Below are 27,943 nucleotides of genomic sequence, written 5' to 3'. Positions count from 1 at the left end.
TGGGTCAACCAGGCAATTAGAGAAGAAATTAAAAAATATATGGAAACAAACGAAAATGAAAATACAACAATCCAGACGCTTTGGGATGCAGCGAAAGCAGTCCTGAGAGGAAAATACATTGCAATCCAGGCCTATTTCAAGAAACAAGAAAAATCCCAAATACAAAATCTAACAGCACACCTAAAGGAAATAGAAGCAGAACAGCAAAGGCAGCCTAAACCCAGCAGAAGAAGAGAAATAATAAAGATCAGAGCAGAAATAAACAATATAGAATCTAAAAAAAAAAGTAGAGCAGATCAATGAAACCAAGAGTTGGTTTTTTGAAAAAATAAACAAAATTGACAAACCTCTAGCCAGGCTTCTCAAAAAGAAAAGGGAGATGACCCAAATAGATAAAATCATGAATGAAAATGGAATTATTACAACCAATCCCTCAGAAATACAAGCAATTATCAGGGAATACTATGAAAAATTACATGCCAACAAACTGGACAACCTGGAAGAAATGGACAAATTCCTACACCCACACGCTTCCAAAACTCAATCAGGAGGAAATAGAAAGCTTGAACAGACCCATAACCAGAGAAGAAATTGAATCATTCATCAAAAATCTCCCAACAAATAAGAGTCCAGGACCAGATGGCTTCTCAGGGGAGTTCTACCAGACGTTTAAAGCAGAGATAATACCTATCCTTCTCAAGCTATTCCAAAAAAGAGAAAGGGAAGGAAAACTTCCAGACTCATTCTATGAAGCCAGTATTACTTTGATTCCTAAACCAGACAGAGACCCAGGAAAAAAAAGAGAACTACAGGCCAATATCCCTGATGAATATGAATGCAAAAATTCTCAATAAGATACTAGCAAATCGAATTCAACAGCATATAAAAAGAATTATTCACCATGATCAAGTGGGATTCATTCCTGGGATGCAGGGCTGGTTCAACATTCCCAAATCAATCAACGTGATACATCACATTAATAAAAGAAAAGAAAAGAACCATATGATCCTGGCAATCGATGCAGAAAAGGCCTTTGACAAAATTCAGCAACCTTTCTTAATAAAAACCCTTGAGAAAGTCGGGATAGAAGGAACATACTTAAAGATCATAAAAGCCATTTATGAAAAGCCCACAGCTAACATCATCCTCAATGGGGAAAAACTGAGAGCTTTTTCCCTGAGATCAGGAACACGGCAGGGATGCCCACTCTCACCGCTGTTGTTTAACATACTGCTGGAAGTTCTAGCATCAGCAATCAGACAACAAAAGGAAATCAAAGGCATCAAAATTGGCAAATGAAGTCAAGCTTTTGCTTTTTGCAGATGACATGATAGTATACATGGAAAATCCGATAGACTCCACCAAAAGTCTGCTAGAACTGATACATGAATTCAGCAAAGTTGCAGGATACAAAATCAATGTACAGAAATCAGTTGCATTCTTATACACTAACAACGAAGCAACAGAAAGACAAATAAAGAAACTGATCCCATTCACAATTGCACCAAGAAGCATAAAATACCTAGGGATAAATCTAACTAAAGATGTAAAAGATCTGTATGCTGAAAACTATAGAAAGCTTATGAAGGAAATTGAAGAAGATATAAAGAAATGGAAAGACATTCCCTGCTCATGGATTGGAAGAATAAGTATTGTCAAAATGTCAATACTACCCAAAGCTATCTACACATTCAGTGCAATCCCAATCAAAATTGCACCAGCATTCTTCTCAAAACTAGAACAAGCAATCCTAAAATTTATGTGGAACCACAAAAGGCCCCGAATAGCCAAAGTAATTTTGAAGAAGACCAAAGCAGGAGACATCACAATCCCAGACTTTAGCCTCTACTACAAAGCTGTAATCCTCAAGACAGCATGGTATTGGCACAAAAACAGACACATAGACCAATGGAAGAGAATAGAAACCCCAGAACTAGACCCACAAACGTATGGCCAACTCATCTTTGACAAAGCAGGAAAGAACATCCAATGGAAAAAAGACAGTCTCTTTAACAAATGGTGCTGGGAGAACTGGACAGTAAAATGCAGAAGGTTGAAACTAGACCACTTTCTCACACCATTCACAAAAATAAACTCAAAATGGATGAAGGACCTGAATGTGAGACAGGAAACCATCAAAACCCTAGAGGAGAAAGCAGGAAAAGACCTCTCTGACCTCAGCCATAGCAATCTCTTACTCGACACATCCCCAAAGGCAAGGGAATTAAAAGCAAAAATGAATTACTGGGACCTTATGAAGATAAAAAGCTTCTGCACAGCAAAGGAAACAACCAAGAAAACTAAAAGGGAACAACCAACAGAATGGGAAAAGATATTTGCAAATGACATATAGGACAAAGGGCTAGTATCCAAAATCTATCAAGAACTCACCAAACTCCACACCCAAAAAACAAATAACCCAGTGAAGAAATGGGCAGAAAACATGAATAGACACTTCTCTAAAGAAGACATCCAGATGGCCAACAGGCACATGAAAAGATGTTCAACGTCGCTCCTCATCAGGGAAATACAAATCAAAACCACACTCAGATATCACCTCACGCCAGTCAGAGTGGCCAAAATGAGCAAATCAGGAGACTATAGATGCTGGAGAGGATGTGGAGAAACGGGAACCCTCTTGCACTGTTGGTGGGAATGCAAATTGGTGCAGCCGCTCTGGAAAGCAGTGCGGAGGTTCCTCAGAAAATTAAAAATAGACCTACCCTATGACCCAGCAATAGCACTGCTAGGAATTTACCCAAGGGATACAGGAGTACTGATGCATAGGGGCACTTGTACCCCAATGTGTATAGCAGCACTCTCAACAATAGCCAAATTATGGAAAGAGCCTAAATGTCCATCAACTGATGAATGGATAAAGAAATTGTGGTTTATATACACAATGGAATACTACGTGGCAATGAGAAAGAATGAAATATGGCCTTTTGTAGCAACGTGGATGGAACTGGAGAGTGTGATGCTAAGTGAAATAAGCCATACAGAGAACGACAGATACCATATGGTTTCACTCTTATGTGGATCCTGAGAAACTTAACAGAAACCCATGAGGGAGGGGAAGGGAAAAAAAAAAAAAAAAAAAGAGGTTAGAGTGGGAGAGAGCCAAAGCATAAGAGACTGTTAAAAACTGAGAATAAACTGAGGGTTGATGGGGGGTGGGAGGGAGAGGAGGGTGGGTGATGGGTATTGAGGAGGGCACCTTTTGGGATGAGCACTGGGTGTTGTATGGAAACCAATTTGACAATAAACTTCATATATTGAAAAAACAAACAAACAAATATTGTTTCTCTGATTTTCTATTATTTTCTCTTCTCCTGTATCTCTTCTAGAAGCCTCTAAATGTATTTTCCACCTCTTATAATTGCTCTATTAATCTTTTTATTTAAGTGCTTTCTCTATGCTTTGCTCTGGGTCAGTTCCTTACACTCATTTCCAATTAATTAATCAGTTTCTTTCATAGTGTCTCTCATTTCATGACTTGCAAGAGGTAAGGGGAAGAGAACATACAGGAATCTCTAGTTGACAGTCAAACTCATTTTTCCAGAAAGCAACAGTGTCCAAATAGTTTTTTTAATATTTATTTTTGAGAGAGAGAGAGAGAGAGAGAGAGAGAGCGAGCACATGAGCAGGGTAGGGGAAGAGAGGGAGACACAAAATCTGATGCAGGCTCCAGGCGCGAGCTGTCCACACAGAGCCTGACACGGGGCTCAAACTCATGAACTATGAGATCATGACCTGAGTCGAAGTCAGTCGCTCAACTGACTGAGCCACGCAGGTGCCCCGCAAATAGTTTTTTTTTTTTTTAAATGGTATTAGTAACTGCAGACATTTCAGAAATGCTGCAGGTTAAACAGGCTTTTGAGAACTGGTGTTGGAACTTAACCACTATATAGAACATTTGATGCTAACAACATCATTTGATGCTAACAGAATAATGTATTCTAGGTTCCCATCAATGGACTTCAAAATCAATTTTTAAAATACAAACAGCTGGTAAGGTGTGAATTGCCTTTATAAAAACAAACTCACATAAACACCAGATAGATTTTTGCTTCTATGTGTTCCATAATCCCAGCTCCCTCCACTTGTATATAGATTTTATTGTGACCTCCAAAATTATCTGTCATTTTAATAACATAAGAAAAATGTTTAATTCTTTAAGAGCCAAGTCTGAAACCTAGAGAAGAGTTTCTTTGGCAGTGAAGAATACTCAAGAATGGATATAGCCAAAAGCCACACTGAAGAGAATTACCTAGACAATTTTATAAGGGTTTCTTTATAAGGATATTCTCTTAATCACTGAGTCACTGAACACCAAACCAAATGCATTCCCCTTCCATACCACTATTACCTTTATCATCTGCCAGAATTTTAAATACTACATCACTGGCTCTTAAAACAAGAATGATGAGAAGTTCCTTTCCCCCAAGGATGCTCAAAGAAAAATTATTAAGCAAAGATCATCTTTGGAGTCTCTTCACCTTGGCATTTCTGATAATTCTTTCCTTTCCACCTAGATAATACTATTTCTCCAACTCAAGTATCAACTGCTTTTTAAAATAATATTGTATCCTCTTATCTTCCAAAAGAATTCTTTCTTCAGTGCTCTCAATTAGTGCTTCCCTTCTTACATAAAATTCACATTTCACAGTAACTTCATTGTGAAGTAGTTACTATCTAAGAAACCAATTCATAAAGGATAGGAACTAACATTAACAAAAACAGGAGGTACTTTTCTTAGAATTATGTGCATTATAAAAAAATTTTGTCTCAACACAAAGGAATTTATTTCTCAATGGATTATCTAGAAGTATTACAGATGATGTGATAGATGATAATATGATAAACTTATTTTCCAATCACTTTAAAGATCATGTATACAACATTTTACCTCATTTCCATGAGCATATGCAACACTGAAATACAAATTCAATATTCCCTGCTTCTAGGAGTTTGACCAATTTAGATACCTCATATAAGAGGAATCATGTAGTATTTGCTCTTCTGGGACACTTACTTCACTAAGCATAACATACCCCAGATTCATCCACGTTATGGCAAATGGAAGAATTTCTTTCTTTTCTTAAGGCTGAGTAATAATATTCCATTGTATGTATGTATATTATACCACCTTTTTTAAAAAACTTATCTGTAGAGGGACACTTGGATTATTTCCATACTGTGGTTATCATGAAGAATACTGTAATGAACATGGGAGTACAGAGATCTCTTTGCAATCCTGATTTCACTTCTTTTGGTACCCAGAAGTGGGACTGCTAAATCATTTAGTAGTTCTATTTTTAATTTTTTAAGGAAGCACCATACTGTTTTTCATAGTTGCTGCATCATTTTACATTCCCACCAACAGTGTACGAGAATTCTAATTTTCTCTACATCCTCACCAACACTTAATTTGGGGCGGGGGGGGGGGGGGTTGGTAATAGTCATTCTAGCCAGTGTGAGGTTATGTCTCCTTGCATATTGGATTTTATTTCCCTGATAATTCATAATATTGAGCATCTTGCCACAAAAAAAAGGGAGGGAGGTTGGGGAGATACAAAGAGACTTTGAGAGGTGTTGTATATACCTATTACCTTGATTGTCATGGTGGTATCCCAGATGTTTGTCTACGTCACAAATCATCAAACTGTACATATTGAATATGTACAATTCTTTGTATATCGACTATACCATAATAAAGTAGTTTTAAAAATGCAAATTAGGTTAACAGTTTTATGGAAGGAAATAATATCTTAAATTGAATATAGGCACATACAATTGAAAATACATAAAGAACAGTAAATTGAATATGGAATAGGTTTTCTGATGTCCAGCAAACTGGAACAATTATGGCTCTTACATCATGACACTTTTGAACCATTCAGGTCATGTAGGATTCATTCACCCAAACAGAACTGCTAGATTGTTTCTATAAGGAATACTATCTATAGACACCGCTTCACCTCAATACCAAAGTGTACTAAGAAGTTCAACTGGCATTTATCTGGTGCAAAAAAAAAAAAATCTTTAGCAAGATCTAAATGGATTATAGAATTTAGCATTTATAAAGATTCAAACAGAATAGATGAGCTGGGAATGCCCAAATGCAAACTCAGGAATGGAATATATGCATGTAATTTAAGTTTCTCTGAGACTCAAAGATCAAAGTACTAACAATACAAATTACACTGGCTCTTGTTTGCATTTTGCACCACAACATCCATTATGCTGAGTAATTTGTGAGCATTTCTGGGAGAACTCAGAGGATGATTTCCATACGTTTAACCAACTCCTCAGAGAGAGTCTACAACCCCCTCTCCTCAGTCTTGTTCCCAAACAATTCCATGGCATGCACTGGAATGGCCACCACTCACTAGACACAATGCTTAAACGGTGGAAAAAATAAAGGATGGTATCACTAAAAGCCTCTAAAGCTGGAAAAGTGAAACAGATTTTCCTCTAGAGCATCCAGAAAAAATGCAACCCTTCATTCCTTCCAACACTTTGATTTTACCCAAGTCTCATTTCAAACTTCCCACCCCCACAACTGTAGGGTAATAAATTTCTACTGTATTAAGCCACTAAATTTTAGTTAATTTGTTACAGCAGCAAAAGGAAACTAATACAGCAGGGAACTTAATCTTTCGCAGCCCAACTCAAATTATCTTTACCTTCTGTTATTTGGATGTGACTTCTTAATCATCTATCACGTCCTGATCAATAAGCACTGCTTCTGATCCACAAGCATCTGTTCCAGAATGTTTACGTTGTCTTTAACACTCATTTGCAGAGATTTTGCAGTTTCTCTCTTATAAGCCTTTTTTTAATGTTTATTCATTTTTGAGAGAGAGAGAGAGAGAGAAAGAGAGAACGTGCATGCACACACAAGCGAGTATTGGGGGGAGGGGGGAGCAGAGACAGAGGGAGACACAGAACCTGAAGTAGGCTCCAGGTTCTGAGCTGTCAGCACAGAGCCCATTGCAGGACTCGAACTCAAGGACCATGAGATCATGACCTGAGCTGAAGTCATACGCTTAACTGATGGAGCCACCCAGGTACCCCTCTTATAAGTCTTATTGTCTATATGCCCTTATCGCTAATTGTTGTTCTTTTGTTTGTATCTGTATCTCCTTTAATTGAATTCTCAGTAAACTACTGGGTGCAGATACTGGCTATTTGGAAATGACTTATTTTGGGGGTGGGGAATCTTTCATTTTACTTCTTATACTCTTTTGTTGCTCTTTCCTTCTGGCTCATTTTGAAAGAGACAACATTGGAAGGTTAATCACTACCTGAAAAAGCATTTGCTGTGCTGCTGAAATCACTGCTTCTATGGTATGTGTGTGTCACACAATCAGACATCCTCTATGGTTACAACAGCCTACGACTGTGCTGTAAAATCATCTTACTCACACTGTGTGTGGGCTACACCCAAGGGAGTTGAATGAGAAAGGAGATGTTTATCCAGTCATTTCCAGGGCTTTCCTTGGAGTGCTGAGATTTCAACAAGTTTGGGACAGAAGAAGAGAGTAAAACTTGGTAAGAAGTTTATGCCAGTTACAGGAGCAAAACACCAGAAAATAGAAGATGGAGACCAGAACAAAAGAACCACAAAACATTTTTTTCCAGATAGGGAAGGAGAATTCTACAAGAGTGGAGGATAGGAAAAGAAATCAGTCTAAGATCAATGCTGTTGAATTCCCTACTATTTCAACATTTATTCAATTCCGAGCTTCTATAACTTTCCACATCTAACTAATTTTCCTATTCACTAGCAGAGTATCTTAAAACCAAACACTGAAGAGGATTCCTACATAATTTGTTGTCAACTAGATTTCCTTTCCCATCTAGTACATAGAATAGCGATTCAAGTCTTAATGATTCTTTAAAAGGGAAGGAAAGCAGAATTCAGTTTAAAATACAAGTGGAAAAATGAACACAGGATTTCAGCTGCTTTTCTACAGGCACCTAAAATGTTTGATGCAGAGTTTGTTATTACTGGGCTAGCACATATCATGTCAGGAGGTCTTAATAATTCTGGCAAGCAAGAAAGCCAATGGAAAGTTTCTCCGGCTAACAAAAATCCTTTTTTAAGGACTCATGGAACTTATCCATTACAGAGATTCAGAAATCCAGGAGGAAAAAAAAACATGAACAAAGATACTATTTTTGTTCTGGCTTTCATGTTTTGTATTTCTCTCTTTACAGTTATAAAATCGAGGATTTCTTCCTTAAGAGGTCAATGAATCATGATACTGGATCTGTGCCGGCCCACAAATATATGTTTTGCCCATGTAGTCTCGGGCAAAAGTAACTGACCTTCACATTCAAAACGCATGAATAATAAATGCCCAAAGACTTAGTATATTAAGTCTTGGAAACGTAAGGTAAACATTTGGTGAGTTTTCACTGAAAACATTAAAATATTTTTTCCAGGTGTTACTTCTTCACAATAAATATGACGACTATTTTTAACATTTTTATAGGGATAGTCTCATTCACAAGATTTCTTTGAACATATGTGAATTTTTGCACATGACAGGAACATTAAAAAACACATTCTTAGTTTGATTTACGACCATCTGACGTTACATTTTCTTTCTCCTTTACAACCTGTATACTGCCTGCCTTTTTTTCTTTAATACAAAGTTACAATGTAACTGGGCAGCCTCAGGCCAGCAAAATGGAAACAAAATAACAAGAAAAACACCTTGGCCTTGGAAATGTACATATCTTATCTGAATTTAACTAAAACACATTTATATACATCTTTGTGTGAGAAGTTCAAAGTTCTAAAAATTTCTACATCTGACCATTACGCTATTAGCTAAAGGCTAATTTTGGGTTATTTTAATGTTTATTTTTGAGAGCTCGCACACAAGTTTGGGGGGGGGGGAGGCAGAGCGAGGAGGGTACAGAGGATCCCAGGTGGGCTCTGCAATGACAGCAGTGAACCTGATGTGGGGCCTGAACTCACCAAGTGAGAGATCATGATCTGAGCTGAAGTCAGACGCTTAATCAACTGAGCCACCCAGGCAACCCAAGGCCAATTTTATTTAAAAAGTGATACAATAACATCAAGCCAAGAGATGATCCTTTCTACTCAAGGAGGTCCGTATATGTTGTCCACCTTGAATTCAGCTGCCTCTGCCTTTGGTAAATCCCCTATACGTTCCCCGACTGACCAATGTTGACCCACAGGTTGGGACATCTCTGTGTCCCTACTCACCAGGAATAAGTTACAGAAGATGTGACCTTCCACCTTCAACAACTTTAAAGATTTAAGGGTCAAAATTGTTCAGGGGGGTGGGGTATGATGAGGGAGCATAAAGCAAGCTGACACCCCACAACACCTCCCCCCACCCCCCAAGGGTGGTATGTGTGGTGTTCCTCAGGCCCTCCTGGCTGCCCAAGAACATGACTGATAGAGATCACAGTCATGCAGGACTTGAGTCTCCATCAGTTTACATACATCTTAGTAAATGACAAGAAAAAGGCAATCTTATCAATAGCCTAATCTCTCAAAACCTATAGACTAAGTTTCCTGGAGCCCCAACATCACCTTCCATGGTTATGTGTGGAACAAAGGCCAGAAGGAAATGGCAGGTAAAATTCAATTTCCTTATAACCTGCAGCCCATTGACAAATACTTGAGGCAAATACAGAGTATAGCATTGTGGGTAAATAGGTTCTACTTACATAATGGGTTAGAGAAAAGCTTAGGGGGAAAGCTGCCATCATGGTGAAAGTGCCCAAGGTTAGCTAGCAAGATATTGTCATGGGATCACTAGTAACTTGTTTTATTACCTGCAGGAAATTTCCATCTGGCACCAATGTACTTTGATCACAAACTACACTTGGCCCCCAGACCCTTTGCTTCTTACATACACAAGTTAATGATTACTATCTGATTGTTTTCTCCATGTTCACTTGTGTAAGATCTTGAGCACTCAATAAATACAGAGACGAAAGCCCGTTCGGGGCTCTTGTCTCCTCCTGGACTATTAGCTTCTCTCGTATTCAATTCTGTATCTGCTCTTGCCAGACAAGAGACAACTCCAGACTCACAGTCTGCAACTTACGATTTCTCCTGGAACCCCCAACTGTCTTAACGTTAATGCCTTAGTAGAGGGAAAACAACCTTCTCCTGACAATATCAAGTCCCCTGGCATCTTTTGAGTCCTCTTTAGCATATGAAAGTCTTTCTGGAGGCCTTCCTTTTGCCTTTAACTCCCCCAACTCCATAGTATATAACCAGTCACTCTTCACAGCCCAGTGTACCTCTTCCTGCCCACTAGTCCTCTTTCAAAATGAGCCAGAGGTTAAGAGAAACAAAAGAGTATAAGAAGTAAAATGAAAGATTCCCCACCCCCAAAATAAGTCATTTCCAAATAACTGGTATCTGCACCCAATAGTTACTGAGAATTCAATTAAAAGAGATACAAATACAAACAAAACAACATTGGAAGGTTAATCATCACCTGAAAAAGCATTTGCTGTGCTGCTGAAATCATTGTTTCTATGGTATGTGTGTGTCACACAATCAGACGTCCTCTATGATTAGAACAGCCTAGGATTGTGCTGTAAAAATCACCTTTTTCGAACCAAAGATGTCTCAAGATTTTTTTTTGTCAGCTCTGAACCCCCATCATTCCAAAACCCCATCACATCACTATCACACCTCTAATCCCCCTCCAAATAAAGCTCTTCCTTCTGCATGAAATAATTTTGTCCCATACAAGCTGCATCTTGGGCCATGACTCATTTGAGCTCAAATTCTAAGACAACCTTCTGTTGATTGACACAAGGAGAACCAGCCTATAAGATGGCCTGCTGCTCTGTATCAGGAAAGGGGGAGGGTAGATCAATAGGAGTAACTGATTCACTACTCGGATTCTCTTCTTAGAAAGTTAGATATCGGATACATAGCAAGTTCTACCAGTTCCTCTTCCAAAATATTTTCCATGTGTATGCCCTCCTTCTAATCCCATAGCCACTATACTATCTAGGCCACTATACTATCTAGGCCACTATCTTCTGTTGTAATGAAATCATAGCCTCCCTACCACCACCACTTCTCTCTTAAAAACCATTTTTCGTACAGCAGAGAGTGTTCTTTTAAAGAGTACATAGGATAATGTCATTCACCTGATTAAAATTCTCCAGTGACTTCTCAGTCCACGTAAACTTCAAATATAAAACATAAAATTCAAACTGGTATGATGTGTTCTCTGCCTGTCTCCACCTCTCCATTCACTTACCTACTGTGTGCTCCAGCTATCTTGGTCTCCATTCTGTTCCTCATGAATGCCAAAGTCTCTCCCACTTCAGGGCCTTGCCGTGCTGCTCCTCTCTCTGAATCAATCTCCTCTCCCCTTCCCCCAAGCCTGCTTCCTCCTTTTCCTCCTTCAGGTCTCAGCTCAAGTATCTTTTTCAAGAGGTCTTTCTCTAAAGCAGTGGTGCTCAATCCTCACTGTGTATCCCAATCACCTAGGAAACATGAACTTCAGATGACTGGATCCCACTCCTATCAAGTAATATGAGGAGGACCCTGGCATCAGAATCAAATCAAAACAAAACAAACCTCTACAGGTGATTCTAACTGCAGCTAACTCGGGAATCAGTGATCTAAAGAATCTCACCATCCTCCTCCCCATCATATCCACTATTAAGTGTCTTTTGGTATGTAGCATACTCCATAATCATCTTTGATGTGAAGAATCAAGGCAAAAGAATAAATATTAAATTTCCTTACAACTTCCAGCCATTGACAAGTCCTTGAGACAGAGTTACCTTCCTCTAGGAACTCAACTGCCTCGACATTAATTCTTTAGCCGAACATTAGCTTGACCTCCAGGATCCTGTAAGTCTCTTTTAACATACAAAAATTCCTTTGAAAACTGCCTTTATCTCTACCCACCCTTTCCAAGATACATGTTGGCAATCATCCTCCAAGCATATGGCCCACTAATACATCTTAACGGGTCTCATGACTAAGGTTTCACTAGACAGTAATAAATGACCTTTTCCTAACAACAGCTCACCCCTCAAGGTCCTGGAAACCTTGCTTCCAAATTCCTTAGAGACTTTTACTATTCCCTAACCCCCTCACAACTTAAAAATATTTAAGCAGCCACTCCTGACAACCCCAGTGCAGCTCTTTCTGTCCATGAGTCCTGCACCTGGCTTTAAAGAAAACCACCTTTTTTCACCCAAGACATCTCAAAAATTCTTTCTTGACCTTTCACTCCCAGACCCCAACATTTTCATACCTTGTTTGTTTTCCTATTTATTTTTCTTCCACTAAAATGCTAATTCTACAAGGCAGGGAAAATTTCTGTGTGTTTACAGCTATACCCCCAATGCCTAACATAGAGTATGTCAATGAAGAAAAGACTGAAGTTCCTTCAGGTTAATAGAGAAGTCTTAAGGGGAACCTGGGTGGCTCAGTTGGTTAAGCATCTGACTTCCTCTCAGGTCATGATCTTGTAGTTTGTGAGTTTGAGTCCTGCATCAGGCTCTGAGCTGTGACCACAGATTCTGTGCTTCAGATTCTGTGTCTCCCTCTGTCTCTGTCCCTACCCCACTCACACTCTGTCTCTCTCAATAACATTAAAAAAAATTATTAGAGAAGTCTTAAGCATGTGAAAGACTGTATGGAGAATCCATTAAGTAGAGATGATATAGGATGAGAAAGTGGTGAAAATAAATGAAATCAGAAGCTGAACAAGGAGAATGAAGCATGAGCATAAACCATGGACCACAAAATATTCTCCTGTGCCACTGTCTTTTCCAGTAAAACCTGAATGTTCTAAGGGTAAAAGTGAGTTTTTTGTGAGCCCCTACCATATCTGAAATTGTCTCAGGTCCATACAATTTCAGTTCCACGCAAACCCAATGCCTACTTTATTGATACATGGAGATTACAGCTATTTCATTATCGATTTTTTACACAGAGAAGTCTTATTTTAGATCCCGAAGCTTTCTCATTTTATTCAAACTATTTTTAATGGAAATCTTTTAAAAAACATATTTACTTACCTTTTTAAAAATCTGAAAATATTTTAACATTATCTTGAAAACGCCAGGATTTTCAGTCAAATATTTTGCTCTCTTATATGACCTTGATACCCTTAAGAAATCTTAAAACATATAGGTCACTATTGTAAAAGTCTTTAGAACAAAAGACTTCTATGCCTCAGGATTTTTTTTTTTTAAGTTTTCTTTCCGGTTTACAGGAACTCTGCTTTTACCTGACCGCCTCATGCCTTAGCTTGCTTATATATTCAGCTGTGAGCTTTGAAAGTTAACGACTTTAAAAAAAAAAAAAAAAAAAACAAATGCAAACACAACCACATGGTGGTTCGCACTTGTGGCTATGATTGTAATCACTTGGAGAGCTTTAACATCCAAGAATGTATGCCTCCTCCTTCAGGCCCTATAATTCATGATTTAATTGGGTACAAATGTGGTCGGACATTGTTTTTTGGTTATCAGGTGATTCTGATATATACCTCATGATGAAAACCACAAAGATTTAACAAAGAAGAAATTTGGAATGACCCCAACTTTCTCCCTATTTTTAGGGGTAACTGTTCAAGCCACCTTACTTTCCCTCTTGTCTGGCTCTCCCTTTAGCGTCATCGGGTGAACGTGCTGCCCATGCCGCCACTCAGCTCCAAAGTTGTAAGGCTTTCATGGAGTGGGTAAGCTCCATCTTCGTTGTTTTCTTTTAGCACAAGAATATTAGAAATGGAAGAGCTGTTTAAAAAATAGTCTAAACCAACCTCTGTCTATTACAGGGGAGAGATTTGAGGCAGGAAAATTATGTGCCTGTGGCCCATCTTCCTCCCAGAGGTGGCACTGTGGATTCTCCAATCTTTGCCTAAAGAAAGGTGGTGCTACAGTAAAAGTTTATCTATAGCAAACTTTTTTTTAAGAGTTTATTTTGAGAGAGAGAGATCGAGAGAGAGAACCAACAGGGTGCTATCAGCACAGAGCCCTAGTAGGGGCTCAGTCTCAAGAACCATGAGATTGTGACCTGAGCCAAAATCAAAAGTCTGCTGCTTAAACAAATGAGCCACCCAGGCACCCCTTTAGCAAACTCTTAGTCAAGGCTATTTTAGATTCCAAAAATCAAAAATTCATTCAATCTAGCAAAACTCAGAGTCTCAGAAAGAATCAGGAGAATCTTACAGATACCCAGATAGATCTTATTAGGAACTGGAACTAACAATTGGAAAAGAAGCGATTTTTACTCTCAGCTCCAAAGTTCTAAGGCTCCCATAATCAGACAGGTTTTCGCTCTCCCTCTCTGGGTGAGTGTGTCTCCAGGCTAATTTCTCTGCTTCACTTTGCACAGGAAGGTCAGTAACTGACCCTCCTGCTCCTGTATATAAATGTTCTTCCGTTTCTGAAACTAAATGAATCTAACATACCTCAGTTTGTTTCAAAGTCTCAGGAGCAGGATCTCTTCAGCCCTTTTGGGCCTGTGTCTACCCATACTCCTTCCAGGAATAGCAGGGAGAAAAGTCAGATTGTAGAAACAAACATGGATTTGGGGTTTAGGGCAAACAGACATAGGCCTACCTTTCAGTTGGTGAGGGTTCTGGAGAGAAATTCTCAGAAATGGGGCGTGTAATGTCTATTTACAGAATCCGAAGCAACCGTCTTACCTGCAGTAGGACAAGGGAACTCCCAAAATTTGCATAACAAAAGCTTAACTGTTAGTTCCTCTTGCACCCATGTTATATCCTGAGATTAACAGCTTTCTTTATTTGGGAGTTCCCACCCATTCTCATAGTAAAAGCTCTTCCAGAAACACTGGGTTTTCTTACTTTCAGAAGATTTTAAAAAATTAGATAGCTCTGGGGCGCCTGGGTGGCTCAGTCGGTTAAGCGTCCGACTTCAACTCAGGGCATGATCTCAGGGTCCGTGAGTTCGAGCCCCATGTCGGGCTCTGTGCTGACAGCTCAGAGCCTGGAACCTGTGTCAGATTCTGTGTCTCCCTCTCTCTCTGCCCCTCCTCTGCTCCTCCTCTATCTCTGTCTCTCAAAAATAAATAAACCAAAAAAAAAAAAAAAAATTAGATAGCTCCAAGCTGACCTGCATCAAGGAAACAACCACAGAAATCACTTCCACCTGCATGCTTAGACAAGTGGCAGAATTTAGTGAAAAGCGGCAGAGTAGAAAGCCTACCCTGTCTTCGCTTACCAACCTCACCCTAACCAAACTGAGTTCGCTCCTTAGTGAGTTACAGAGACTACACCAGGTGGAATTCTCATACAAAGTAACCTTTATTTGCAGCAAATATGGAGATCAAGGGAGTAACTTCCAAAGTAGTGACTCCCGGCAGTGATGAGTGGCTTCTTTTTATGTAGGGCTTAGGATGAATCTTCAGAAAAAGGAGCTTTGTTATTGTATGTAAAGGATGCCCTAAGGTTGCACAGGCACCTTAAAAAACATGCTTGCACATGCATCCTCATTATGCTAATGACGTTTGTGCTCTTAGGGTGGGGACTTTAACATTAAAATGAAGCAGAGGTAACTATTGAGCAAGGGGAAGACTCTGGGCATGCTCTGAAAGCCAGTATAAACTAGACAGGGTCTTGGGCTTATCCCAGATAAGGAGTAAGATCTTGCTTACTTCTGAAATAGCACTGGGAGTTTTACCACTCATTTATTATCTCTAACATCGGTAAGGCTGTTTCCTACCCTAGTAGAGACTATTGGTTTCTGCATTCCCTTCATTTCCTTAAAATCCTTAACTACTGAGGTTTTTTGGGTTTGTGATTCTGATACCTCCTAGGAAGTTCTGCAAGTGTACTTGGGCAGGTGAAGCAGGTTGGGCATAGATCACAGAAAACAGCTGGGGGCCTAAAATGACTTATCTTGTGTCACAAAAGCTATTACTCCTCCTTCTGAGGATCCCTAACTCTGCTTACAACTGAGAACATTGCCTAGTAAAACTGATTGAAATACTACACGGACATGGTGCCCAGACCAACAAGCGTCAGCATTGTAGCAGGATTCTCTCACAGAGAGTGGTGACACCGAAGCTTTTCTTTCCAGGAAGCAACTTTATTTCTGCTGGCACCACTCAGTTGGGTTCGTACCCAAAGAACTGAGCCACAAACACCATGAGGTGTAGTTTTTTAATATATTTTTTTACTTCTTTGTCTCCCATATATGGTAACACACACAAACATGCAGTCTGATTAAGGGGTCTCATGTTACAAGGTCATGAGGGATGTTGTCACATATGCGCACAGCCAAGTTACCTTCAAGTTACCTTTGTTTTTGTTTCTTTCCTTAGGGAGGGGACCCTGCCAGAGCATCACCTGGGAACCCACAAACTCTCAGGCTCTCATGTAGATGTACAGAATCAGAAACCCCACCCTGGGGGTGGGTCCCAGAAATCTGTGCTTTAAACAAACCTCTAGTTGAGTCTGATCATTCCTATACGTTCTTAAACCTGGGAAACTACTAAAATGGAAAGTTACCAAAGTCATGGCTGCTAACCTACCTGGCATAAGCTGAGCATCTTTCCACACAGAGCCAAGGTGAAGAAATGAGCCTGGAGTAGGTCCTGGAAAGCCTCACTATGTCCTAGTATTGTCCTTACTAGAAATACAACATTGAGTAAGTCACCCTTACTTTCTTTCACAATTGAAATAGAAAATAGGCTTTTGAAAACCAAATTGGGAGTGATTCATATCTTTTTACACAAAATTTTTAAATAATTATGCCATAATATTCATAGCCATAGACTATAACCATCCACAATACTGAAGGAGAGAGCCTGGAAATGTAAATAACTCAGTTTCATAATAAGACGAAATTCTAACAAACCTCGCTTGCTTGTGTTTATATCACATGATGGTGCGTTGCAACCTTTTGTTGTAAAAGTCACAACTGACTACAAGGCTAACTGCAATATTTCTAAAAATCTCTTCTAAAAATCATTAAGAAACACACACACACAATGTCCACAGAGAGGAGTACAGTTGATCCCCACAGATCTTGCATTTGTAAATTTGGCACTCACTAAAATTTATTTCTAACTCCAACACCACTTACAGCACTTTTGCAGGCATTCACAAGCCTGTGAAGAGCAGTGAAAAATTTGAGTTGCCAGACACATTCATTCCTAACTGAGGTTAAACAGGGCAACATTTGCCTTTTTGTTTCAGCTCTGTGTTAGTGATTTTATGCTTTAAAATGGCCCCTGGGGCGCCTGGGTGGCTCAGTCGGTTACATGTCCGACTTCGGCTCAGGTCAGGATTTCAAAATCTGTGAGTTCTAGCCCCGCATCGGGCTCTGTGCTGACAGCTCAGAGCCTGGAGCATGCTTTGGATTCTGTGTCTCCCTCTCTCTCTGACCCTCCCCTGTTCATGCTCTGTCTCTGTCTCAAAAATAAATAAACATTAAAAAAAATTAAAAAAAAAATGGCCCCCAAACATAGTGCTAAAGTGCTATCTAGTTTCCTAAGGGCAAGAAGCCTGTGATGTGCATTATGGAGAAAATTCATGTTAGCTAAGCTGCATTCAGGAGGAGTTACAATGCTTAAACTCATGAATTCAGTGTTAATGAATCAACAGTATATATTAAGTTGTCTCTAAACAGCAACACATAAAATAAGATTATGTATTGACTGATTGGCAAAAATCTTGTGAACAGAGCATTGTGGGAACCTAACACTGTTTTCCTCCCAGGAGCAATGGTTCAATATTTGCTAATTCTGTGTTTGTGGCAACTTTATAGAACCACCACAAATAATGAGAACTGACTGTACTTAAAAGTCTAAAGCCAAAAAAACCCTAAAAGCTAAACTCACCAAATAAGCCTTTGGCAAAAGATTAGATGATAGACAGACATTGTAGATATATGTATCTTCATATATATACATATATATATACACACACATATATGTGTATATATATATATATATATATATACACACACACATACATATATATATACATACATACACATACACACACACACACACACACACACACACACACACACACACACCTTTCAGGAATTATGGGTTTTTAAGTTTATTTATTTTGAGAGAGCATGAGGGAGCAGTGGAGGGGCAGAGACAGAGGGAAAGAGAGAATCCCAAGTAGGCTCCATGCTGTCAGTGCTTGAATCCATGGACCATGAGATCATGACCTGGGCAGAATTCAAGAATCGGACACACCCAACTGAGCCACCCAGGGGTCCCTGAAGAGTTGTTTAAAAAAAAAAGATTCTTGCTGAAGGTGGAGGACATTTCAAGTCTAAGATTATATGATGGTGTTTGTTTTCTAACTTTTATTTTCTAGCTAATTTGTATGTATAAATACATGGAATAAATGAAGTATAGTATTTGCCAAAGTAAACTAAAAACTAACTTGTTTATATCCAGTCTGTCAAGGGATATAAATGCCAGAATGAGTTGAATATGTGTGATGCTTTCTACCAATGAACATCAGCACATTCTGCTAGGTGCTTATCACCAGGGCAGTTTGGGGATCAGACCCAGAATCTGTAGTCAAGCATAAATAGTTCCAATAAGTGTAAAAAGGATGATCTTGGCTTTTTGTTATTCTACACTTGAAAGTAATTTGGCCAGTATTTTGGATATTTTTAAATATTTACATGAGCTGAAATGAAAAAGGCTTACAATTATCTGCTAATTAATCATATAAGAAGCATTCATTGAAAGCCTACCACATGCCAGGCATTGTGCTGGGTACTAGAGATACAGGGAACACAAGACAAACACGTACCTGTACTCTGCTCATATTCCAGAAATACAGAAAGTCTCAGGGTTATGGTAAGCTTCCCCAAAGGAGAATTTTTTTTTATTTATTTTTTATTTTTTTTAAGGTTTATTTGTTTTTGAGAGAGAGACAGTGCGTGAACAGGGGAGGAGCAGAGAGATAAGGAAACACAGAATCCGAAGCAGGCTCCAGGCTCCAAGCTGTCAGTACGGAGCCCAACACGGGGCTCGAACTCACAAACTGCAAGATCATGACCTGAGCCGAAGTTGCTTAACTGAGCCCCCACGAGCCCCACCAAAGGAGAAATTTTAATGTAAGCCTTGAAAAATGTGATGGCTGATTTTCTCTGTCCTTTTGATTGGACCACAGGGTGCCCAGATATTTGGTCAAATACTATTCTGGGTATGTCTGAGGGTATTTTAAATCAGCAGACTGAGTAAAACAGATTGGCTTTCTTAATGTGGGTGGGCCTCATCCCATTAGGTGAAGGTCTGAATAGAACAAAAAGGCCGATCTACCTGAAGAAGGAAAATTCTTTCTGCCTTTGAAGTGGGAAATCAGCTTTTTTTCCTGTCTTCAGACTTGAAATGAATCATCAGCTCTTCCTGGTCCCAAGCCTGCAGACCTGCAGACGGAAACTATACCATCAGCTCCCCCGGTTCTCCAGGCCTTTGGACTCAGACTGGAATTCAACATCAGCTCTCTAGGTCCCCACTTGGGGGACTCACCCTGAAGATCTTGAGACTTGTCAGTCCATGTAATAATGCAAGCCAATCCTTATATGCATACATATATACATCTATATATATCCTATTGGTTCTGTTTCTCTTATGAACTCAGACTAATAAAAAGGAGAAAAAAAATCATACAGATAATGGGGAAAATTAAAGAGAGAAAGTTCTAGGGAATGCCTGGGTGGCTTAGTTGGTTAAAGCGTCTGACTTCAGCTCAGGTCATGAGTTCAAGTCCTGCATCAGGCTCTATGCTGACAGCTCAGAGCCTGGAGCCTGCTTCAGACTCTGTGTCTCCCTCTCTGTGCCCCTCCTCTGCTCATGCTCTATCTCTCTCAAAAATAAACAAACATTAAAAGAAATTTTTTAAAAGAGAAATTTCTAGTCAGAAAGAAAAGCTGGTGCAGAGATTTTGAGGCAGAGAGTATGTAGCATCTTAAAAGAATTGAAATAAAAATTATAACACTTACTTGGCATTAACTGTATGTCAGACCTTGATCTCAGTTCCCTTGATGTGTTATCTCACTTAATTCTCACAACAAACTCATGAAGGAGGCTCAATTATTATCTCAAATTCCAAGTGAAAAGAATGAGGCACAGAGAAGTTAAATAATTCAGTCAAGGTCATAGTGATGCAAAGGGAAGAACAGCCAAGTGTTCTGTCTCATGGGTCCATGCTCTTAACCATGACTCCTTCATTTCTCCATAGGGCTGGTGAGGAGAATAAGGAAGTGATACAGAGAAATGCCAGGTCATAGGGAACCTTGGAAGCCCTATTAAGGGATTTGAGATTTTTCTTAAAAGCAGTAGGAACCAGAGAACAGTTTAAAGCCGAGGAGTGACTTGATCAGATTTTTGTTTAAAACGGGTATGAAATAATTGCAGGGAGGAAGATGGAATAAGGGGGGCAAGACAGGTGTTTTTTGCTTTGATACACTCGAACATTAATAGCTCAAGTTGCTCCAGAAAATATCAAAAGCAAAAACTCCACAGAATATAAACACCTTTAAAATAATCTCTTCTTAGAAAAAAATAAAATAATCTCTTCTTAACAGGATAATCGTGATTCAACTCCCTTTAGTTATCTCAGGATGCTGTCCCAAGAATGTTCAGAAAGGCTCTTGGTCACTCAAAAGAGCAAAGACAGGGGGAAATAGAATGTGAAGATGTGTGGGGAACACAAGAGCTATGCAGGAGGGTGGCAGGAGACTACCTGGGTTCAGGAAGTCAGGCAGCAGATCAGAGGCTGATAAAGGACGAAGTAGGGGGGTAAGAAATGGAAAGAGGAGAAAGGAGATCATAAAATGATACTATTGTATAAAGATGATAAGCCAATGGCATGAATGTGATAGGCCAACTAAAATCAATCTCTTATTTGAACACTAAAGTGTTAGAATTTCACTGTTGTCTACAGCTGGTTGAGAAAGTGTTCCAAAAGCCACACATGTAGCATTGGGCCATTTGGAATAGCAATTTTCCAAGGGTAAGTTTAACTTCTTAGAGTCTGCATACAATGATTAAGCACAGGAAATCAAGTTGTGGATTGAAGCCAAAATTTATAGGAGCATCAAGTACTGAATAAACTATTAAAAGACTTTAAAAATTTAATGCATACAGGGATTTTTCAATTCAATAAATTCTCCATATGTAGTTAATGATATCAAGTATTCTTTTTATGGAAAAAAAAACCCCTCATAATAACCAGTCTTATTCCTAATGACAAACATTGAAAGGAATTCACAAGATAGCCTTGTCTCAGCCAGAAAAGTCACAATAAATGTGCCTCTAAGCTGCTTCCATTTTTGTTTTCATTTTTAAGGATTGCTAGTTAAATATCATTAATAAAAGTAGGAAATTCTTGCCAGGGCTTTAACTTGATTTATAGCAATACTCCTTGAGCTATGACATTTGTTTGAGATCCTGGATCCCTCAAGAAAGGAACCTGAGAGAGCATTTGGTCACCTTTTTCTGTAGGAAGAAAGTTTCTGAAGACAGTGGCTAATTGCCCCCAAAGGAACGTATGTCAGAGTTTGGACTGAGCTCCTTTAAGGGTCCTCCTCATAAAAGCACAGAATCTAGAGCTCATTTTGTTCAATATTCTCATGTTCCTGGGTGTCCATTGCTGGTTGTGTCTACCCACATGCATGTTTCTCGTTGACAGAAAGGAGCACAAAAGTGCTGAGCTGAAACTCACACCTCTGAGGAACTTTACTTTGGATTTTAGCCTGTGTGTTAAACCTCATGAAATTTTATATGTAGGCAAAGAACACTGGTCCCAAGAAAAGCAATCTGGTCATTAATTTCTGTCTCCTATAAAACATGTTCTTGGTAAGCGTGTTTTCTCAAGACAATCTGAAACTTGCCATAAAAATTTACTCAAATAAAAGTGTGTGTGTCTGTGTGTGTGTGTGTGTGTGTGTGTTTTAATTCTGAATTCCATTCTTAAGTGTACTTTTTTACATAATTTTCAGCTATTCTGTGTAAATTAAAATTGGCTAGTTTTTTCATCTCTTTTGATTACTATTCCAGTCTTCTTGGAACTAGCTCTGTTACACAAAAAGTATTTCACTTTACTTTTTCTTCTACTCTGGATCTGTATTTCTTAAGTTGTCAATTTAGACTTTGGGCCAATAATTGATTATGTAATAGTGAGACTAGGTGACAAGAAATATTGATCAGATCATACAAATTTGTGTGACTCTCTCACAGGATGTGGTGTAAATGGAAGCTAAGTGGGGAAAAATTCTCATATTCTGGTAAAGTAATTGAAGCCTTCAACAATAAGGCTTTTTTTCCATCTATAAAATTTGGCTTGAATAGGTTTCTTTCCTTGACATAGTACTTTCAAGAATCATTTTATTTTTAAAATAGAACATGATCCCAATAGAAGAATGAGCCAAGAACATGAACAGACAGTTCAAAGAGAAGGAAATGACCTTTAAACATAGGAAAAGATGTTCAACTTCATGATAATATGAGAAATATATGACAACATTACAAGCCAATGCCTTGTTTTTCATCTATCAGTCTGGCAAAGATTTAAAAGTTGATTACACTATTTTGACAAAGAGATAAGAAAACATACACTATGATATATAACTGGTAATAGTATAAATTAGTTCTACTTTTAAGAGTCAAGTTGACAATATTTGTCAATTTAAAATACAAATATCCTTTGCTCTGAAATTCCATTTCTAGAAAACTTTCATATAGAATCCATAAATACATGTGTACAGATGTATGTACACAGTAATTCATCATAGCACTCACCCATTGGAATACTCTGTAGCTATTAATGGGAAGAATGATAGAAAGTGATATGAAACCAACTACAAGTTATATTAAGTGATGAAGGAAGATACAGTATATTAAGTAGAATGTGCATAAAAGAAATTGGAGCTGTATACAATACATATTAGATATGAATGAAGTATAAGAAAGTGGCAAAATTAATTGCCTCTGGAGAGGACTGTCAGACTGAGGGACTAGGAGACGAAAGTGAAATGGAAATTCACTCTTTACCGTGTGTCTTTTTATACTGCTGGGATTTAAAAAAAAAAATTTACACTATTGTATTTTTTTAAAACAGTGTTTAAAAAAATGTAAGAAATTATGTCCTTATCTACATGAAGGTACATAAAAAATAACCAATATTTATGGAGTTCTATTTACCTGCTTCAAAATTGCTAAAAATGGTATAGAGCTTTTAAAAATGCATATTATTGACCTTAAATTGCAATTTCATAATACTACAACTTACTGTTTTTTTCTACACAGCAAAAAACATTTATTATACTCCTGTGTTTTCCCAATCAGCCAACATATGATCAGAAAATTAATACCCTTACAGCCACTCATACCAAATGGTCCTGCCTGGTCCATTTTTTCTCCTTTCATGATACCCTTATTATCTCTTGGCTAGTCAGAGGTTGGCCAGCTTATTCTGTAAAGAGCCACAATGTAAATATTTTAGAGTTTGTGGACCAAGAGGGAAAATGGAGGATATTATCTATGTGCTTATATAGCAGAAAATAAAACAAATTTCTAGAAATTTTCTATGACAAAATTTAAAATATAATTGAAAAAATTATAACATAGGTCTACCAATGGGGAGAATAGAATTCTTTTGGGAAGAGAACAATTGGGGTTCAAGATCAATGTCCTCGATCCTCAAGTTGATTGAAAACATTTATCTGTTAAATATTTCTTCTTCTTCTTGTTAGGCCTAACAAAAGCGGTAGTAAGCTGGACTTGGCCCATTGGCTGTAGTTTTCCCTTTCTTTTCTACCTTATGGGCTCCAGACATCCAGCAAACTCTGGTCAACATTCACCCCATCTGGGAAGCTGGCTGCTCTTCCACTCACCCTACCTGTAGCAGAACAACCATTCTACCACTGCTGAAGTTTGCTCACATTTCCAATCTCGAATAGACAGCAGGTTATAATATTTATCAGCATTAAATATCTCCTACCTTTCTTATGCCTAATTTATCTATCCCTAGTCCTTAGAATATGCTAGAACATCATAGGAACCCAGTCATTTGTTAAACTAAGTTTTCACCCATTAAAAAGCAATTTTGATGTTCAATATAAAAGAGCCCCACATCAACCCACTTAACACCTGTGGTGTTAATAATGTCCCAAACTTGTATTTTTGGGTCAAAAAATTTGGCAACCCCTTCAGTACTAGCATGTCATGTTCAGTGAAGAGTTCTCCCTTTTGACTAAGATGCCTAGACTTTTGTAGCACTATTGTAGCTAAAGGCTGAAACTTGTTCACAAGCATAGTCCCAAAGGCCAGCAAGCCATGGTGAGAATTTGCTCATACATACGTACAATACTTGCAAGGGAGTTTAAACTTAAGTATTTCAATAGTTCTATACAATCTACTCCAAACCCAGGGCATCAAGTGTATTTTCTGATAATGACTACTAAGGAGTTTCATAGCGTTTGCCAAGCTGGACTTCATGCCTTGAATATTCTTCTTTTTAATCTTTACCTAATGATCCTTCACCTCTCTGAGTTAACACATTACTTCCTCAGGGATGTCACCTCTGACCTCACCCCAGAGCAGCCAAGCCACTTGTTAGATGCTGTCCTGGCTCTGTGTATTCTTCATAGCAATTACTAAAGTAATTTGATAATTTGATCAACGTGTCTCATCATAAGGTCCACGAAGGCAGAATCTGTATTCATTCTCATTGTGTCTGTAACACCTACACGGTGGTGCCTAAAGATGATACTTGTCAAATGAATTAACGAAGGTAAAATGAGGTCAATAGTCCATTTTGCTACTGGTTCCTAAGGAAGACCCCTATTTCTTTTTTTTTTTAATTTTCTTTAACGTTTTATTTATTTTTGAGACAGGGAGAGACAGAGCATGAACAGGGGAGGGTCAGAGAGAGGGAGACACAGAATCTGAAACAGGCTCCAGGCTCTGAGCTGTCAGCACAGAGCCCGACGTGGGGCTCGAACTCACGGACCGCAAGATCATGACCTGAGCCGAAGTCGGCCACTAAACCGACTGAGCCACCCAGGCGCCCCCTGGAAGACCCCTATTTCTGAAATCATTTATACCAGAGAGAGTTGTGTCATTAGAGGGCAAAATTAACAATATAAAGGAACCATAGAGATGCCTAGGTTTAACTCATTTATTTTACTGAAAACAAACAAAAAAAAACAAACAAAAGAAACCCAGAAACTTGGACAAACTACATAACTTGCCTGGGATTGCACAAAAACTTACTATTGGTTGAATTTGCAAGTTCAGTCTCTACCATTAAATATGTGAGAGTTGATCATATCACCCACCTTTCTACAAGGTTTCAAACCTTACTCATGGTTTCAAACTCCCACAGCCACTTTAGTTTGCCTATCATTGCTTTGAATCACTATGGCATTTACATCAGTGCTTACTCTAATATGTTCATTTAGTTTATGTAACTGACATAATCTCACTGTCAGCTGCTCTGACCCTGTTGACAATCTTGGGAAAAAAATATGATCAGCATAAATTGGGTCTCTTGTCTAATTCCGGTCTAGACATCTGTGGCCTAAGTGAGGAGTGCATCAGAAAGTACCCTTGGGATTGTAAGTAGAAAGAACATGTCTTTTCTGGAAAGCTACATGCAAAAGAATGAAACTGGGCCACTTTCTTATATCATACATAAAAATAAACTCAAAATTGACTAAAGATCTAAATGTGAGACCTGAGGGGCACCTGGGTGGCTCAGTTGGCTAAGCATCCAACTTTGGCTCAGGTCATGATCTCACAGTTTGTGAGTTCGAGCCCCGCGTCAGGCTCTGTGCTGTCGGTTCAGATCCTGGAGTTTGCTTTGGATTCTGTGTCTCCCTCTCTCTCTCTGCCCCTCCCCTGCTCATGCTCGGTCTCTCTCTGTCTCTCTCTCTCAAAAAATGAATAAACATTAAAATAAAAATAAAAAAATAAATGTGAGACCTGAAACTGTAAAACTCCTAGAAAAAAACATAGACAGTAATTTCTTTGACATTGACCACAAAAAAATTTTTTTAGCTATGTCTCCTCCTGCAAGGGAAATAAAAGCAAAATAAAAGCAAAAATTAACTGCTGGGACTACACCAAAATAAGAAGCTTTTGCACAGTGAAGGAAACCATCAATGAAACACAAAGACAGCCTACTGACTTGGAGAAAACATTTGCAAATGATATATCCAATAAAGGGTTAATATCCAAAATATATAAAGAATTTCTACAACTTACCACAAGAAAAAAGAAGGATAATCTGATTAAAGAATGGATGTAGGATCTAAATAGACAACCTTTCTAAAGAATACATACAAATGACCAACAGACACATAACATGCTCAACATCATTAATCACCAGGGAAATGCAAATCTAAACCACAGTGAGATACCACCTTATACCTAGCAGAAGGGCTAGTATCAAAAAGACAAGAAATAAGAAGGGATGGCAAGAATGTGGAGAAAAGAAAACCCTTGTGCACTGTTGGCAGGAATGTAAATTGGTACAACCACTGTAAAAAACAGTATGGAGCTTCATCAAAAAATTTAACAATAGAAATACCCTATGATCCAGTAATTCCACTACTGAATATTTATACAAATAAAATGAAAACACTAATTTGAAAAGATATATGCACCCCTATGTTTATTGCATCATTATTTACAATAGCCATGATATAGAAGCAACCCAAGTGTCCATCAATAGATGAATGAATAAAGATGTGGTATATATACACAATGGAATATTAGTCATAAAAAAGAATGAGATCTTGCCATTTGGGACACCATAGATGGACCTAGAGGGTATTATGCTAGGTGAAACAAATCAGAGAAAGGAAAATACCAAATGATTTCACTCATATATATAATCTAAAAAGAAAAACAACGAATAAAAAAAAACCACAGACTCATAAATACAGAAAACAAGCTGGTAGTTGCCAGTGGGGAGGTGTTTGGAGGGATGGGAAAAACAGGTAAAGGGGATTAAGAGTTACAAACTTCCAGTTAAAAATACATTATGAGGATGAAAAGTACAGCATAGTGTACAATAATATTGTAATAGCTTGTTATGGTAACAGATGGTAACTACACTTATTGTGGTGACCATAGCATAATGTACAATTTTTGCTGAATCACTATGTTGTACACCTGAAACCAATATAACATTGTATGTTAACTATACTTCAATTTTTAAAAATAGGAAAATAGAAAGAACATGTCTTTTAAGATGTCTATGTGGGAGAGGATGTAGATACATAAAAAAATGCTTGGGCAATTTTAGTAAGGCCAAAGTGCACATGAGTGTGCACAGAAACACACACGCACACACACATACACAGACTCTATAATATCTTTGTTTAGAACCTATTTAGTATAGGAAACATTTTGGTTTGTCACTCTCTCTGTCCCTCCCCCACTCATGCTCTTTAAAGAAGAAACAAAGAAAGGAAAGAAAGAAAGACAGGAAGAAAGAAAGAATTTTTTTTAAAAAGAAGCATCTTTCCAAGGGACTACTAGGTACCCAGCAAATGGATATTTGATAACAGGCCCATTCCAATAAAAACACTATCTTGCCTATTGATTTATAAGTTGATGATAGCAAGCTAATTTTCCCTCATGGCTCAGCTAAACAAAACAGAATGGAATTGAAAAGAAAACTGTAAGAAAGTGTGAGTATTGAGTAGAACCCATGGAACCATGGTTGTAACTGCAAGCTTGGTTTTCATGTTCAGTTCTCTGGGTTGGTGCTCAGTATATACCCCAAGTGTAAATGAAAACAGTAAAGGGAGTAGTCAGTTTTTTACTCAGTTATGTAATGCATTCTTAGAAACTCAATTCACAGTTCCTTAGAAAAGAATCTCTATGATGTCACATTCATAGACTATCTCCTGTAACTCAGCCAGCAAAACAAACTCTAAA

At 38.4% G+C, this 27,943-nt stretch overlaps 1 protein-coding gene across 2 annotated transcripts in view; it reads right to left on the bottom strand.

Moving 5' to 3' along the window:
• LOC131512033 (arylacetamide deacetylase-like 2) overlaps nucleotides 1-27,943 on the bottom strand; it is a 195,443-nt gene that overhangs the window by 142,884 nt on the left and 24,616 nt on the right. The window lies entirely within an intron of this gene.

The sequence above is a fragment of the Neofelis nebulosa genome, chromosome 5 (assembly GCF_028018385.1).
Source record: "Neofelis nebulosa isolate mNeoNeb1 chromosome 5, mNeoNeb1.pri, whole genome shotgun sequence".
Lineage (NCBI taxonomy): Eukaryota > Metazoa > Chordata > Mammalia > Carnivora > Felidae > Neofelis > Neofelis nebulosa.
Note: the sequence above shows the minus strand (reverse complement) of the source record. Positions and strands in the feature narration are given on the sequence as shown.